The sequence below is a fragment of the Chrysochloris asiatica genome, unplaced genomic scaffold (assembly GCF_000296735.1).
Source record: "Chrysochloris asiatica unplaced genomic scaffold, ChrAsi1.0 scaffold00003, whole genome shotgun sequence".
NCBI classification, from domain to species: Eukaryota; Metazoa; Chordata; class Mammalia; order Afrosoricida; family Chrysochloridae; genus Chrysochloris; species Chrysochloris asiatica.
In genome coordinates, this window is record NW_006408521.1 from 38,689,838 (window position 1) to 38,705,427 (window position 15,590).

The 15,590-nt window shown below is 39.7% G+C and overlaps 1 protein-coding gene across 3 annotated transcripts in view; it reads left to right on the forward strand.

Annotated features, from left to right (window-relative positions):
* Nucleotides 1–15,590, forward strand: part of MXI1 (MAX interactor 1, dimerization protein) — a 125,213-nt gene that overhangs the window by 102,529 nt on the left and 7,094 nt on the right. The window lies entirely within an intron of this gene.

The window sequence follows — 15,590 nt, forward strand, 5'->3', positions numbered from 1 at the left end:
AAGCTTGAGTCACAATGATCCCTGTACAGAATGGCAGAACAGCTTGTATTTGGCATAGCTGTTAAGAAAAATCACTCTCTTCTAAATAAGGTTCTTTTCAATAGGAAATTAAATTTTTGTAGCTAAAACATTTGTAAACATAACACGGTTTAGATAGAACTGAACTACTTTGCAAAACTGCTGTTTTTGTAATGGAGAGTCTTTTCCTAAAGAGCAATTTGGTAATACTGGACTCTCAGAACTCCCTTAGAAGCAATTGAAGTTTAGCGTATGCTGGTGTGGCACTATAGGGTAAGCACTGGATGCTAACCACATGGTAAGAGGTTCAAATCCATCAGCCGCTCCTCGGAAACCCTGTACGGGTGCTATGAGTCAAAACCTACTAAACGGCACTTAGCAGCAACAATGTTGCACTGTAGGATAAGCACTGAATTGCTAACCAAAAGATTGGCAGTTCAAACCCACTAGCTGCTCCACAGTAACCCGGTGTAGGGTCTCTGAGTTGGAACTGATTTGACAGCACCGCCGCCACCAATGTAATTCGTCAGGTGAAAGGAGCATCGATCTGCTGGCTGGCAAACTTTGGAAGATATTTCAGAAGAAAATACTAAGTGTTGAGTGGTGATGGTGGTTGTGTGGCTGGGGGGTTGATTCTGACTTGCAGTGACCCTGTATAGGGTTTCCAAGACTGTACATCTTTATGGTTGCAGAAAGCTTCATCTTTCTCCTGAAGAGCAACTTGTAGATTTGAACTGGTAACCTTGCAGTTAGCAGCCCAACTCGCAAACCCACTATGCTAGCAGGGCTCCTTAAATGTTGAGTATGTTTTGTTGTTGCTAAGTGCCGTGGAGTCAGTTCCACTGTATAGGATTTCCAAGGCTATAAATCTTTGTGGTAGCAGAAACCTTCATCTTTGTCCCATTGTTTGCCTCTGTGTGTGTGTGTGTGTCTATATATTGTTGTGGTTATTAAATGCCACTGAGTCAGTTCCAACTCACAGCAATCCTGTATATGGTTTTCAAGGAGTGGCTAGTGAGTTTCAACTGCCAACCTTGTGGTTCAAACTGATCTTGTAGGCCAGTGTATACCCTACAACACCATACCAGGACTCTTATACATACATACACACACACATCCATATATATAAGGAACCCTGGTAGAATAGTGGATTACAAGTTATGCAGCTAGCCACAGGTCATCAGTTCAAATCTACCAGCAACTCTGCGGGGAAAAGCTAAGATTTTCTGCTCCAGTAAAGATTTGTTGTTGTTATGTGCCATGGAGTTGGTTCCGACTCATAGCAAACCTGTACAGGGTTTCCAAGGCTGTAAATCTTTATGGGAGCAGAAAGCCTGATCTTTCTCCCGCGAAACAGCTGGTAGTTTCGAACTGCTGACCTTGTGGTTCGCAGCCCAATTCGTAACCACTACGCTACCAGGTAAAGATTTGTAGCCTTAGAAGTCCTACACAGGGTTGCTGTGAGTCGGAACTGACTTGAAGGTACACTACCACCACCACATGTATATAGACATCTATGTGTATGTGTACATACACACACACGCTCCGCTTCCATAAGGATTCACAGCCTATGAAACTATTGAGCAACTTCTCGGTCCTGTAGAGTTCTGATGAGTCAGAATCTAGCCCTTAGCAGTGGGCTTTGAGTTTCCCCCCCCTAGGTGAGAGTTATTGGGGATTCCGAAAGATATTTTAGGACTTTCATTATGTAGTATCTGAAAGGAAATGTGGCCAAGTTGAGCACACTTACCCTCTAAACTCTAAACAGTTTTTATGATCTTCCTACTGTGATATACTTAGACAAGAGAGTCCAAAATCCTGAACAGTCAGGATTTTGACTGGCAGTGGTAACAAAATGCAGTGTGTTTCCTCAGCCTGACTCTTCCTTCTCCCCAAGTTCTGGGAGCTATGTAGGTTGTCAGGGCTGTTGTTCTAAGGTATTAGTGGAGTCTGAGTGTAATAGCACCAGTGTAGCAATTGTTCTCAGACAAGAAATCTACAATGGTATTGAATTGAAGTTGGTATCATACAAAATAAATAGATTTTAGATTCTTCTCTCATTTCTTTTCCTGAGTTTATCTAGAGGGATGTCAAACTAAGATTTAGACAAATATGAATAAAAGTCACAAATTATAATGTTGCATTCTGGTCATAATTTGGACCCAGTATTTTATTTGGTAAAAGTTTACTTTTTAGGAAAGTACTGTAAATGTTGCTAATCCACTCAACACTTTTTTCTTTTCAGAGGGATTTTTTAAAAAGAAAACCGTTCTTACAGTATGTTCACTTTCTGCCTGCCTGAGTGCTCTTCAGTCAGTGCCTAATGCAACACTGAAAAAATGTCTGCCTTATCAGGAGAGAGCATGCTCAGGGTTGGTGCCAGATGCTATGCTAGGCTGCCTTCAGAAGTAACTCAAAACTACTCTTCAATTGGATCCTTTGTGTTTGGGAAAAAAAATTTTTTGTACACTATAATGAAAGAGAAAGATCAGAACAGTTAGGTAATTCAGAAATGAAAAAATACACCAAAACCATTAATTCTCTGTCATAATCAGTATTGTGGCATATTTAAAATTCTACAAATACTGATTTTTCCAGAGTTTCCAAATGCTTTATGAATGCCTTATTGTTGTTGTGAAATGCTGTCAAGTTGCTCCCACCCATAGAGACACCCTATGCACAACAGAATGAAGCACTGTTGGACACAGGGTCCTGTACTGTCCTCACAATTGTTGTATTTGAGCCCATTGCTCCAGTCAACCTCGTCTTTCCATCTCTACTTTACCAAACATGATGTCATCTTCCAGGGACTGGTTCCTCTTGATAACATGCCCAAAGTCTGTGAGATGAGGTCTTTATCATCATCGTATCTAAGGCGCCTTCTGGCTGTACTTCTTCCAACACAGATTTGTTTGTTTTCCTGGCAGTCCATGATGTTTTCAGTATTCTTCTCCAACACCATAATTCAAATGTATCAAGTCTTCTCCAGTGTTCCTTATTCATTGTCCAGCTTTCACATGCATATGAGATGATTGGAAATACCATGGCTTGGGTCTGCTGCACAAATGTCCTCAAAGTAACATTTTTACTCTTTAACACTTATGCAGCAGATTTGCTCAATGCAATATGTCCTTTGATTTCTTGACTGCTGCTTCCACAAGCATTGATTGTGGATCCAAGTGAAATGAAATCTTTGAAAACTTCCATCTTTTCTTCATTTATCATGATGTCCAGTCGTGAGGAATTTTGTTTTCTTTACATTGAGTTGTAACCCATACTGAAGGCTGTACTCTCGGATCTTCGTGAGCTAGTGCTTTAAGACCTCTTCACTTTCAGCAAGCCAAGGTTGTATCATCTGCACATCACAGGTTGTTAATGAGCCTTCCTCTCATCTTGATGCCACATTCTTCATCATATAGTCCAGCTTCTTGGATTATTTGCTCAGCATATAAATGTGAATACTTTGGGATTCTTGAGAAGAAAGAAAGACCTTGGCTAACAGTTGCTATTTGTTACCCTTTTCCTGCTCAAAGTGCCCCTTCCCCCAGGAACATAAAGAGTACATTTTGATTTTGGGGGAAACTGTACTAAAATGGGACTTTAAAAAATAATCTCTGACTGGCTTGACTGAATTGACAGATGTTCAGTAGCGCCAAACCATTTTGCCGTCTGCCCGTGATAAACATGGTTACCGTTTTTAATCATTTAGCTCATTTCAGATTGCTCTTGTTTGATACAAATTGGGACTATTTCCTTTCTAGGATGCATTTTTAGGCTAGAGTGCTCTATTTAATAATAACGAAAAAGATGTCTTTCCTCCAAAGTAAACACACCCCTTTAAATGAGGTATTAAGGAGCTCTGGTAGCGTAGTGGTTACGAATCGGGCTACGAGCCTTAAGGTCACTGGTTCGAAACTACCAGCCGCTCCACGGGAGAAAGATGAGATGAGGCTTTCTACTCCCATAAGGATTTACACCCTCGGAAACCCTGTACAGGGTCGCTATGGGTCGGAACCGACTCGATGGCACTTAACAAAATGAGGTATTATAGTTGTTGTTGTTGTTATGTGCCATGGAGTCGGTTCTGACTCATAGCAACACATATCTTATCAGTGGAACCATGTTAAAGGTGTTATGCTGTATTCACGTTACACTTCTAGATGGACAGTTACATTACAGAGCATTCTTTGAGTGTGCTGTTTGTCCTGTGTAGATGTACTTTATTAGAGGTCAGTAACAATTCTTTATAGCCTGCTGTCAACTTGGACTATGATTTGCATATAAAACACACTTGCATTGGGCTGGGAATAGGAATGGGCCTGGGAAGTGTACATTTTTATGGCCCAATAGACTGTTAGGCACATTTTGTATGGAAAAACTAGGGCACTATCTTACAGAGTGTTATCACTATGTCTCAAATCTGACTTGCCAGCACGTAGGAAGTTTGTTTTGGTTTCAAAATGTACTTTACCCCATGGGAGCTGGCAGGGTACAATACTATTGACATCACTGTGTTTCAAATAGAAAATTAACAAGTAGCTACTGTTGTGATTACAGATTGCCTTCCCTGTCCTTGTGAGAGAATGGTTTTTCTTTTGGACAGCATCACTTCTCAGCCCCTTGGTACCATTAAATCAGCCAACGGGGACTGCCAGGCCAGTGATGAACAGCAACAAAAGGCTGAAGAGTAGAAAAACTGTTAATAAGGTGAACATCTTTCATCAGTTTCCAAAATAGCGTGAAAGAGAAATAATTAAAAGAAGAAATTTTCTCTCACCACAGCCAAGTTTTGAGAGTAGGCCAGGTTCAGAAGATAGAGCCTGATCCCTCTGGAGAGGAGTACCCTTCCCCTCCACTGGAACCCCTGGAGAGTTGCCAAAGGAAAATAAGCTATTTTGTATTTAGAACAAATTGCCACTGTTTTCTCCAGTGATGTAGCCCTATTTCCCAGACATTGCAATTTAGAATACAGAAGTTCTTGTGTGACCAAAGAAGAAATACAGTGAATTCGAATGATCAAGTTTTTTACTGAATTCTCATAAACAGATAAGAGAGAGGATAGATGCATGGAAGCTAAATTTAGCACAACATGGATGTCAAATGAGCAATTTTTGTTCAATCACTTTGGAGATTGGCTTTCTTTTGGGAGTTCCAGTGAAGAACATATGTCTTGGTTACAAGATTTTAATGATTAATTTTTAAAAAATAAGTCTGTCATAAATCAAGTTTTCCTTAGAAATAAATACAGAACAATAAAAAATTTTGTTTATGTGTTCTGTGCTCTCAGCTTTTCTGGGGTCTTTTATACCTATTGAAACACTACTTTCTTGTGTTAGCAGATGGTATAAAAACCTGTTCGTTTAATTTTTGTCTCCTTTGCATTTTGAAGTATTCTTTTTAATCTCTTCCCTCTCATACCTAAGTGTTTTTAGCTGTTTCTTTTCTGTTTGTTTTTTTTTCCCTTAGTGATTACCTTCTTAACTTTAAACTTGTTATTCAGCAGCTGGAACAGGAGGCTAAGTAGTTACGAATCGGGCTGCTAACTGCAGGGTCAGCAGTTCAAAACTACCAGCTGTTCCACAGAAGAAAGATGAGGCTTTCTACTCCCGTAAAGATTTACAGCCTCGGAAACCCTGTACAGGGTTGCTATGAGTCGGAATCGACTCCATGACACATAATAACAACAACAAGAGGCCTGTTAAAAGGTTGGGATGTTTAAATTGGAAACAAAAACTTGGATGTAAAAAGATTGTGAATTTCATTTGACATTGTTGTTCTAATCACTCATCACTGTAAGTAATTTGACAAGCCATTTTGTTGTAATGGTTGCAATTCTTAAACCCTCTGTCTCGCTATTAAAAGAGTTGTTGACTCAAGTTAGGAGTTAAATTAGAGACCATTGTCTACACATAGTTGGTTTTAGTGGCCCTCACTTAACATTCGCTGGTGACCACATGTACACATACAGAAAATAGGTGTTCAGAGTTCAGGCATTCCTAAGCAGACCGCTCATGGACGTCGTCATGGGATCTGATTATACTATGGAGCCCCCAGTATTGATTGTTACTTCAACTGTGGCGAGTTGTTGTTGTTATGTGCCGTGGAGTCAGTTCTGACTCATAGGGACCCTAAACAGGGTGTCCAAGGCTGTAAATCTTTACGGGAGCAGAAAGCCTCATCTTTCTCCCGCAGAGCAGCTGGTAGTTTCCAACTGCTGACCTTGAGGTTTGCAGCCTGATTCGTAACCAGAGCTACCAGAGGTCCTAACCACTATGCTAGGAACTCACAAAACATCCTTCCTCCTCTCTCACTGTGCACCAGGCATTCTACTTAGTACTGGAAGACCTGAAATGACTGAAAGTGTGGATTCAATTTTATCTAGAAGATAATTAAAAATAGTGTCATTGGTGTAAAACTCAAGTGTTAATTACCTGAGGAAAGTGATATGGAAAGGAAGGCCTCACCAGAGACACAGTATTTTGGCTGTGGAGTATTTGCTGGAATACTGCATTAGATATGCAGCAGGTAGACAGTTGAGAGAACGGCGTTCCAGGTAGGGATATTAGCAAGTACAAAACCACATTTGGTTTGTGAAGAGCTTTGGTGTGACAGGAGCAAGGCTATGAGTAATGGGAATTGAAGCTGGAAAGGTGGTAAGCAGAGGGCCAGATTACAGTCTTCAAACAGGTAGAGATGACTGACTACTAGCTCTTTTCAGATCTTTCCAGCATCTGGCTCTGTGACACAGTAGGGTGCGGCTCACTGTTGACCGATGATCAGTGTTGTTTACTCATTGGCAGGCACATCATCCTCTTGATATCTCTGAGATATAAAAACTAAACCAAATTTCAGGCTACGTGGTATCTGTGTAGTTTGAGAAAGATTAGGCTACTATTTTGTCATCGTTAATTTATTTACACAGTGGCAGAAGCAATGGACTCAAGTTTAACTACGATTGTGAGGATGCCACAGGACTGGGCAGTGTTTTGTTCTGTTGTGTATAGGGTCACTGCGAGTGGAATTGACTCAATGGGACCTGACAGACAAACAAAAAAGAAAATGAAACTCAAATCAGTCAATGAACCTCTTTCTGTCCTTCCTTCCCCTCTTCCCTCCTGCCCCCATTTTTTCTTGTAAACCTTTCGAAGAAGGAATCACAGCCATAATGCATAAATGACATTCTGAAGTACAGAACTTGATAGTGACTTATAGTAACTTATTCTAGCAATTTCAACCAGGATTCCTGGAGTTTCTAGAATGTAGTATGAAACAGTGTAGCTAGCAGTGTACATGGGATATACATTTGAAATTTTCTTTTTACTTAAACATGCACTTTGTATTGTGTGTGCTTGTTTTTATAAAAGTGCTTGTCTCAAATATTTCTGGAAAATCAGTGACTTCTGGAATCCATACCTTATTTAACCCTCTGTTAATCTGTTAAGCAGTACTCAATGCTAACTATCCTTATGTATACATGTTGTTAGTTAGGTGCCCTCATTCTGGCTTCTAGTGACCCTGTGTACATCAGAATAAACACTCTACAGTCTTGTGCCATCCTCATAATCGTTGCTATGTTTGAGCCCACTGTGCAGCATTTTGTCATTCCATCTCATGGAAGGGTCTTCCTCTTTTTTATTGATGCTTGGTCCTGGTATGGCACTGTGAGTTAATGCACTGGACTTAAAAGTTGGTTTGAACTGCAAAGTCAGTGGTTCAAGCTCACCAGTTGCTCCTCAGAAACCCTGTACTGGGAACAGATTCAACAGCACTTAACAACAACAACAATTGCTTTACCAGGCATGGTATCTTTCTCCAGGGACTTGATTCTTCCTGATCCCGTGTCCAAAGTATGAGAGACAGTCTTGCCACCCTTGCTTCCAAGAGCTTTTGTATTTCTTTCAAGATAGATTTGTTTGTTCTTCTGCCAATCCATGGTATATTTCATATATTCATTGTTCTTCACCAAGAGCGTTATTCAAAGGCATCATTTCTTCAGTGGTCTTCCTTATTCATTAGTCAGCTTTTGCATGCAAATCACATGATTGAAAATACCCTGGCTTAAGTTGTTATTAAGGAGCTCTGGTAGCGTAGTGGTTACAAATCGGGCTGCGAACCTTAAGGTCAGCGGTTCGAAACTACCAGCCGCTCCATGGGAGAAAGATGAGGCTTTCTACTCCCGTAAGGATTTACACCCTCGAAAACCCTGTACAGGGTCGCTATGGGTCGTAACCAACTCGACAGCACTTAACAACAACAACAAAGTTGTTATTGTTAAGTTCTGTTGAGTTGGGTTGTTGGTAAGTGCCGTCGAGTCGATTTCGACCCATAGCGACTCTGTACAGGGTTTCCGAGGCTGTAAATTTTTACGGGAGCAGAAAACCTCATCTTTCCCCCGCAGAGCGGCTGGTAGTTTCGAACTGCTGACCTTAAGGTTTGCAGCCCGATTCGTAACCACTATGCTACCAGAGCTCCTTATTGAGTTGGGTTAGGCACACTTAAGTCCTCAAAGTAGTATCGTTAGTTTTTAATACCTTAAAAAGATCTTTTGCAGCAGGTTTGCCCAATGCGATGCAGTGCGTCATTTGATTTCTTGACAATTACTTCTGTGTGCATTGATGATGAATTAAATTAAATCCTTGACAATTTTAAGGACTATTTAGGGTTACATTTAAGTTCATTTTTATTTATGAAATCTACTTGATTGCCTCTTCACTTGGAAGTTCTGTAACTTCATTATTCTCTCTTTTTACTTCATATTTTTTTGTTGTTGCAAACTGGTATCTCTGGTTCCGTATTTTCAGTCTTGTATGTTTGTTTTACTTGTAATGCTTCTATATCTGGGTTGAAGGCTGTAGTCTTTGATCTTCATCAGTAAGTATTTCAAGTTCTCTTCGCTCTCAACAAGCAAGGTTGTGTCATCTGCATATCGCATCTTAATGACTCATTCTCATACTGTGGACATATGATCAGGAGGACCTGTCCCTGTAGAACATCATGCTTGGAAAAGTGGAGGGTCAGAGAAAAAGAGGAAAACCCCCAACAAGATGGTTTGACACAGTGGCAGCAACAATGAGCTCAAACATAACAATTATGAAGATGGCACAGCATAGGGCAGTGTTTTGTTGTATCATGCACAGGGTTGTTATAAGTTGCCGACTCAATGGCACGTAACAACATACCTGGGTTGAGTTCTAAATAATTTATCATGTATGTTAATCTTAGGTTGTTGTCTATTGTGGTTGGCTCTCTGTCCAAAGAATTCCATTTAGTATTTTTTATAAGATTGGGCAGGCTTTACAAATTCCTTTCATTTCTGTTTATCTAGAAATGCCTTAATTGTCATATTTGATGAACAACTTTCCTGGGTATGTATATGATTCTTGGTTGTCAGTTTTTTCTTCTTTCACATGTGTCGTTCCATTGTCTGCTTGTCTGCATGGTTTCTGTTGAGAAATCAAAGCTTAATCTTACTAGTTCTCCTTTGTAGCTAACTTTTTGTTTTTCCCATGCTGCTCTCAGGATTCTTTCCTTGTCTTTGGCTTTGAAAATTTCCACTGTAGTAATATAGCTTGATGATTTTCTCTTGGGGCCTTTCCTGTTTGAAGCTTTGTCTGTGTTTTTCTTGATACCATCTGCAGTTTTCTTATTCATTCTCTCAGTCCATTGGAGATACCTAAATATTCTTTCAAATTCCTTATCAAGTAGTTCCAGTACTATTTCTGGTATTATATTTTGTGATTATGTATTTTGTTCACTTGTTTTAGGCACTCTGTCTTGTTTCTTCATGTAAGCTGAGATTGTCTATTTTCTCTGAGACAGTGTGGTATCGTTGTGTTTACATTTAATTGATGATTATATGCTAGTGTGTTCGCAGGCACTCACCACCTGTCTCCTAGTGGATGGGATAGAGACTGGAAGTGTGAACATAGATCTCTGTTTGCTGTTTATGTAAAGTAGTTCAGGGTAGGTTCACACGCCTTCAGACGAGGGGTTGGTATGCCCTGTGCTTGACCATAGGCCAGCAGATCCTGGTTATTGAAGAAAGTGGTTTTTAAGTATTCTAAGAGTGGCTAATAAATGTCTCTCAACCTTTTCTATTTTCGTATTTTTTTTTATAGGTGAATCCTGTATAGTGTCAGGAGTTTGTGGGTGGTGCAAATGGTTCAGCACTTGACTACTAACCTAAAGGTTGGTGGTTCAAACTCAACCAGAGGTGCTTTGGAAGAAAGACCTTGTGATCTGATTCCATAGATGTTACAGCCAAGAAAACCCTATGGAGCAATTCTACTGTCCAGCAGTACAGGAAAACACAGGGGCCAGCCTGAGTCAGAATGGATTGTTGTAGGGAAATGGGTGGGGGTTTCATTTTCAAACTTGATAGTGTGTAAGAGTAGCTTTTGTAATTTATAACTTTGTGGCACTTACTGATATTCCTGCTTGGTGATTTTATAAGATGCTAAATGAAATGAGAGGAATAATAAATGGAAACAGCTTTTTGGAAAGTGAGCAGAATAGACAGGTCCTTGCTATTTATTCTCCTAAATCTTTATGTTCATTGTCACTTTATGTTCATTGCCTGTGACTGCCAGTCAGGTCAGAAGCTATGAAAATGCTACTTGCCAAGTTACAACCTGGGAGTTAATAGTCTGTTTATTTTCTGTGAAGCAGATAATATATAAGTTGTAGGTGAAACATGTAATTATCAAATGCCATTTTATGGGAATAGCTTGTCTAGCTTTCTTATTTCACAGGGTAAACTGAACAACAGAATAGGATCATGTTTTTGTAAATATCAATTCATGAGCAGCAATGTCTATGGATCTTATCTTTGATCTCCCCAGATTTTTAATGTCATTTTTCATAGGAAAAGGAAGCAGGCATAGGTTTTTATGTTTATGTGGTGTGTGTGTGTAACTTTGGAGATTTTCAGAAGATTCTCAACATTCATTTCAAAGAAACTTTGTTACACAGAATCTGTAGGATAAGCCACTAGCTGCTGTCATGTGCACAAGTGTGTGTGGGAAGTTGGGAAACCTGGCCCCAAGCCACCACAGCTTTGAAGAACGTGTCTCAGAGGAGGACTCGCAGCCCATTGCGAAACATTCAGCAGAGGAGAAAATACAAGCTCTGCCCCCATCACTTGACTTGTTTTCCATTTTGATCTAATTCCTTGGCAAAGTCTTGGTGTCCTGTAGTGGAGGAATGAAAGACAAGCAAGTTCCAAAGGCCAGGGCCTCTAAAAGCATCAGCCAATGGGTGGTTTTGAGGGCTGGGCCAGGGTTAGGTTTCTAATTGTTGTTGGGGGGTCGTGGGGAACGGGATGGGACTAGATTTTCCAGAGACAACTTGAAAAACATTGTATGGTAACTTTTCAGTCTTTTCTGAAAGAAAATGCTTGTCCCTGTTCTTTGTCAGCACAACACTTCTTAAGGTTGATAAACTGGTGCTTTAAAATATCACAGCTCCTGGGAGGGGCCATTTTATAGCAAAATAACTTCCCCCTCATGTTCTGTGATACTTTAGTTTGGCAGTATTGTTTACAAGGTTTGAAATCAAAAGCAGCATCGGTTCCTTCAGGGAAAAATGATCCCAATCTACCAAAGTAAAAGCCTAACAGACTCTTAATTGTGCCTTTTCCCACAAGTGGGTTGCCTTTATTGAAGTTGTGGGTAATTTTGACAGGACCCTTCTCTCTCGCAGGACTAGCAACTGGAAATGACCCTTCTCCCAGGGTAAAACCCATTTTGATCTGATTTTAAAACAGACTTCAAGCATCTTTGAGAATAAACGTACTTGCATACCTAGTGCCTTCCCTCTCAGCAGGGAGACTCCAGCTGTCTCACAGACATGTCTCACCTGCTACAGGTGTAATCCTAATTTTTCATTATTGTCATCCATGCTAAAGGTTTTATAAATTCTACTGAGCTACCCATGTGATATGAAAAGCTAAGTAACTGTTAACCAGGGGGCTAAACTCTTTTCATTTCCCATCAAGCCTAATTCCATACATTTTACAATATCAGGGTTTTTATCTGCTGGCTGTTGAATGTTTGTTAGGATACCCAGAATGGCAGCCTCCACTTTCGGAAGCCTTGTTTTCCTACTCTGACTAGAGGGACAGGACCATTTCCTTCAGGAATCCTTATTCTCTAGGTCAGCTGCTCTACTCCCAGGAGACTGAAACAACATCATTGCAGGATACGTGCAGTTTTTTTCTCAACTCCATCAGGATTTTCAAATCAAGCCCAACCTTTTTCTGCTCTTGTCTGCTGTTCTCTTTCCCTTCCCCCCAAATCTTACAGCCCATGATTTGGCAACCCCATACAGGACGCTCCTGATCCACCAGTCACATGAAAATGAAGGCAAGAAAAGAAAGGACCAGATGGCATCAAAAGAGATGCCTTTCTAGGTCGTTGGTGGTTAAGCTTGCAATCTGGTTACCAACAGGGAGATTATGGGGGAAAGGGTGGAGAGCAGCCCATTGTAAGGAAGAGGAATTTTACTACACAGTTCTTGTTTCAAGAGTCTGCTGGATAGAAACAAATTCCATGTCTGGGTGAATGATTTTTCTAATTTAACTCTTTACGGTTTAGAGTCATAGGAGGTGCATTGCTCTTAGAAGGATACATTTACCTAAGTGGTGCATAAGTACATGTCAAAAAACTGGGCAGCATTTGCATGGTGACACTGAAAAGTGTCTCTTCCCTTGGTCAGCTGCTGTCCTTCAGCTGCTACTGACCCTTTGTTATTGTACTCTCCAAATGCCAGATCCACTAATAAATACAAAACTGGAGGAATTGACATTAGTTCCCACAGAGTTACCTCCCCTCAGGGAAGCAGAGGGCATCATTTACCACTCACCCTTAACTTCTACATATCATTTTGAAAGACTATTTACAGAACATGTAGAATGGCCTTTGTGGAGGCATGATATCTTAGGGTATGTTGTTTGTATCTTGGAGCGGATTTATAATTACTTGACTAAAGTGGTTACTAAAAAATATTTTGGAGGGCATTCTGCCTTGTGTGTTGATTTGGATATTATTTAAATGTTGACTTCTTTGGCCTCAGAAGCTCCTGATTTGACATTGCTATTCCTGCCTTCCAGATTGCTGAATTTAGCTGATACTTCCTTATAGAATTGCAACTCAAGTTATTTTCTCTTGGTGAAACAAACTAAGGTTTTAAGTTTAAGCTTTGGTCTCAATTTATAAATCTAGGTCCTTTACTCTTCTTTTGGAGTGCAGTTTTGGCACTGTGGGGGTTAATGCACTGAACTGCAACATCAGTTTGAACTGCAAGGTCGGCGGTTCAAGCTCATCAGCTGCTGCTTGGAAACCCTTTACAGGGTCACTATAAGTCGGAACCAATTCAATGACACTTAACAGCAACAACACTCTTCTTTTGATTACCTGGAAAACTCACTTTTTCTTTTAGACAGATGTAGTTTTTTTAAGTCCAAAGTTAAGTCTTAACCTCTTTTGTAAATCTGTCACCTTTCATTAATCTTTTTATTTAAGATTATGATGTCCTTGATAATTGTATGGGGAAAATTAAGCAAAGTGTTTTTTATTCTGTAGTCTAGATTATAAACTGTTAGAGTTTACATATCTTTTTTATGAGTTTTCCTGCTGAAGCAAGTGTCTAGAACAGTGCTGGGCACATAGACGTTATGCAACATACATACAAACACTGTTGAATAAATTTGAAACAAGAAAGCAGAGTTATTTTAATATTTTTAGTTGAGTTCAGTCTAAGTTAACAGAATAGTGACTTGCCCTTTTCTTCCTTGACCTGAAACTATAGGTAGGAGTGATTGTGAAGTTTCTTAAACCAGAGAGTAAAAGATATAGACTGAATTTCTAGGTCTAAGTAATTTAAACAAAATTGACAAACTGTTCATGTGGCAGTGTTCTTGTTAAATTTTTAAAAAAATTGTTCTGTTGAGAATATATATAACAAACAGAACATAAACCAGTAATTTCCACATGTACGATCCTTGACATTGATTACATACTTCACATTGTGCTACTTGTTAATTTTTACTAGTTGCTTTGTTAATTTTTTTAGATGACTGAATTCAGAATCCCTTTGGTAGTTACTGATTATTAGCAAGAGAATTGCCGGTCTCTCTCAGTCTCCAGCTGTGTCATGAGTACAGTTGTGAGGTACATGCTGTAATAATCCTAATGAGTTTAAGGGCACTTTTTTTTTTTTTTTACTGTGTGTGTTTTTTCTTCCTTCAGTCTGCCCAGCAAGAGCACTATGTGATCATGTGAGATTTCTCACATAGAAGAAAAATGAAAATTTTGTTAATGGGTGTAGGAGTTTGGGTAGCACAGCAAGGAAGCAGAGTGACTGTAAAATTGTTAAATCTCATTAAAGAGAAATTGTTGATATACTTGTATTTAGGGGGGTAATTTCTTTTATTAAAACCTAGGTATGTCAGGTTTTAGCCTGGAAGCAATTATTAGAACTTAGTTATGTAACTCAATAAAGTGAGATTTGCTATGGACTTTTAACTATAGCTGGGCTCGTGGATGTTGCAAGACTCGGCATCATCCAGACCCTGGAGCTCACTCCCCTGAATCATACTGGTTTGTCAGTGACAGAATTGGCTGCTTATCAAACCTTCTACCCCTCCTTCAAATTTCACTTGACCCTATTTCTTATGTATTAAGATGTAAAAGAGTTTGGTGGGTGAGCTAGTAAACCCTTTTCACCTTCTTTGAAGAGGACATGTTTTGTTCTTGGTACAGTTTTTAAGACAGTTGCTAAAAGTTCAATTTTAGCTCTTTAAAGGAATTAGTGGTAGCACCCCATACAGGGTCGCTGTGAAGTTGGAACACACTTGGTGGCAACACTTAACAACAATGTGAGCACCTTTGAGGATTTTTTCAGACTTCATAACTGCTGAAATATGTCATGCCTTATGAAACAGTACCAAAGACGTGGACTAGTATTGTTGTAGGATGGAATTACATAACCAGAATTCATTCTGATCATGCTGTTGTCCTGTGGTGCCACACCAGTTTCTTAGTGTAAGAGGGACAGTAAATCCATGAAACTCTCTGCTAACATTTCCAGCAGAAATTTTCCTACCTTGAGAATTTCTTAGAAAATGGATGAATTAAGAGAATGCAGTGCTTTTTAGTGAAGTATTTTTTCAACTGCTGGTTTTTTTTTCCCCTTATGCAGGAAAATGAAGAGTGGTATGAAAGAGTGAGAAAAATGAAAATCAAGGGCAGGGGGCTATTTTATGGGTGGTATTTAGTCGCTATGGGTCGGTTCCGACTCCACGGCACATAACAACAACAAATTTAGTGGCTCAAGTTGACTACAGGGCCATATATCCTGTCTAACCCTATCCTAGTCCATTATCCTAGTCCAGTCACAGTAGTTCGCTGTTCCTACTGGGTTGAATTGCCATTTTTATAAGAGAGAAATGGTTGAATATTAGAAATTCCGTATGGTTCAGCCTAATATGTAATAACTTGTAACACTGTGTTGTTGTTGTTGTTGTTAAGTTCCGTCGAGTCGGTTCCGACCCATAGCGACCCTGTACAGGGTTT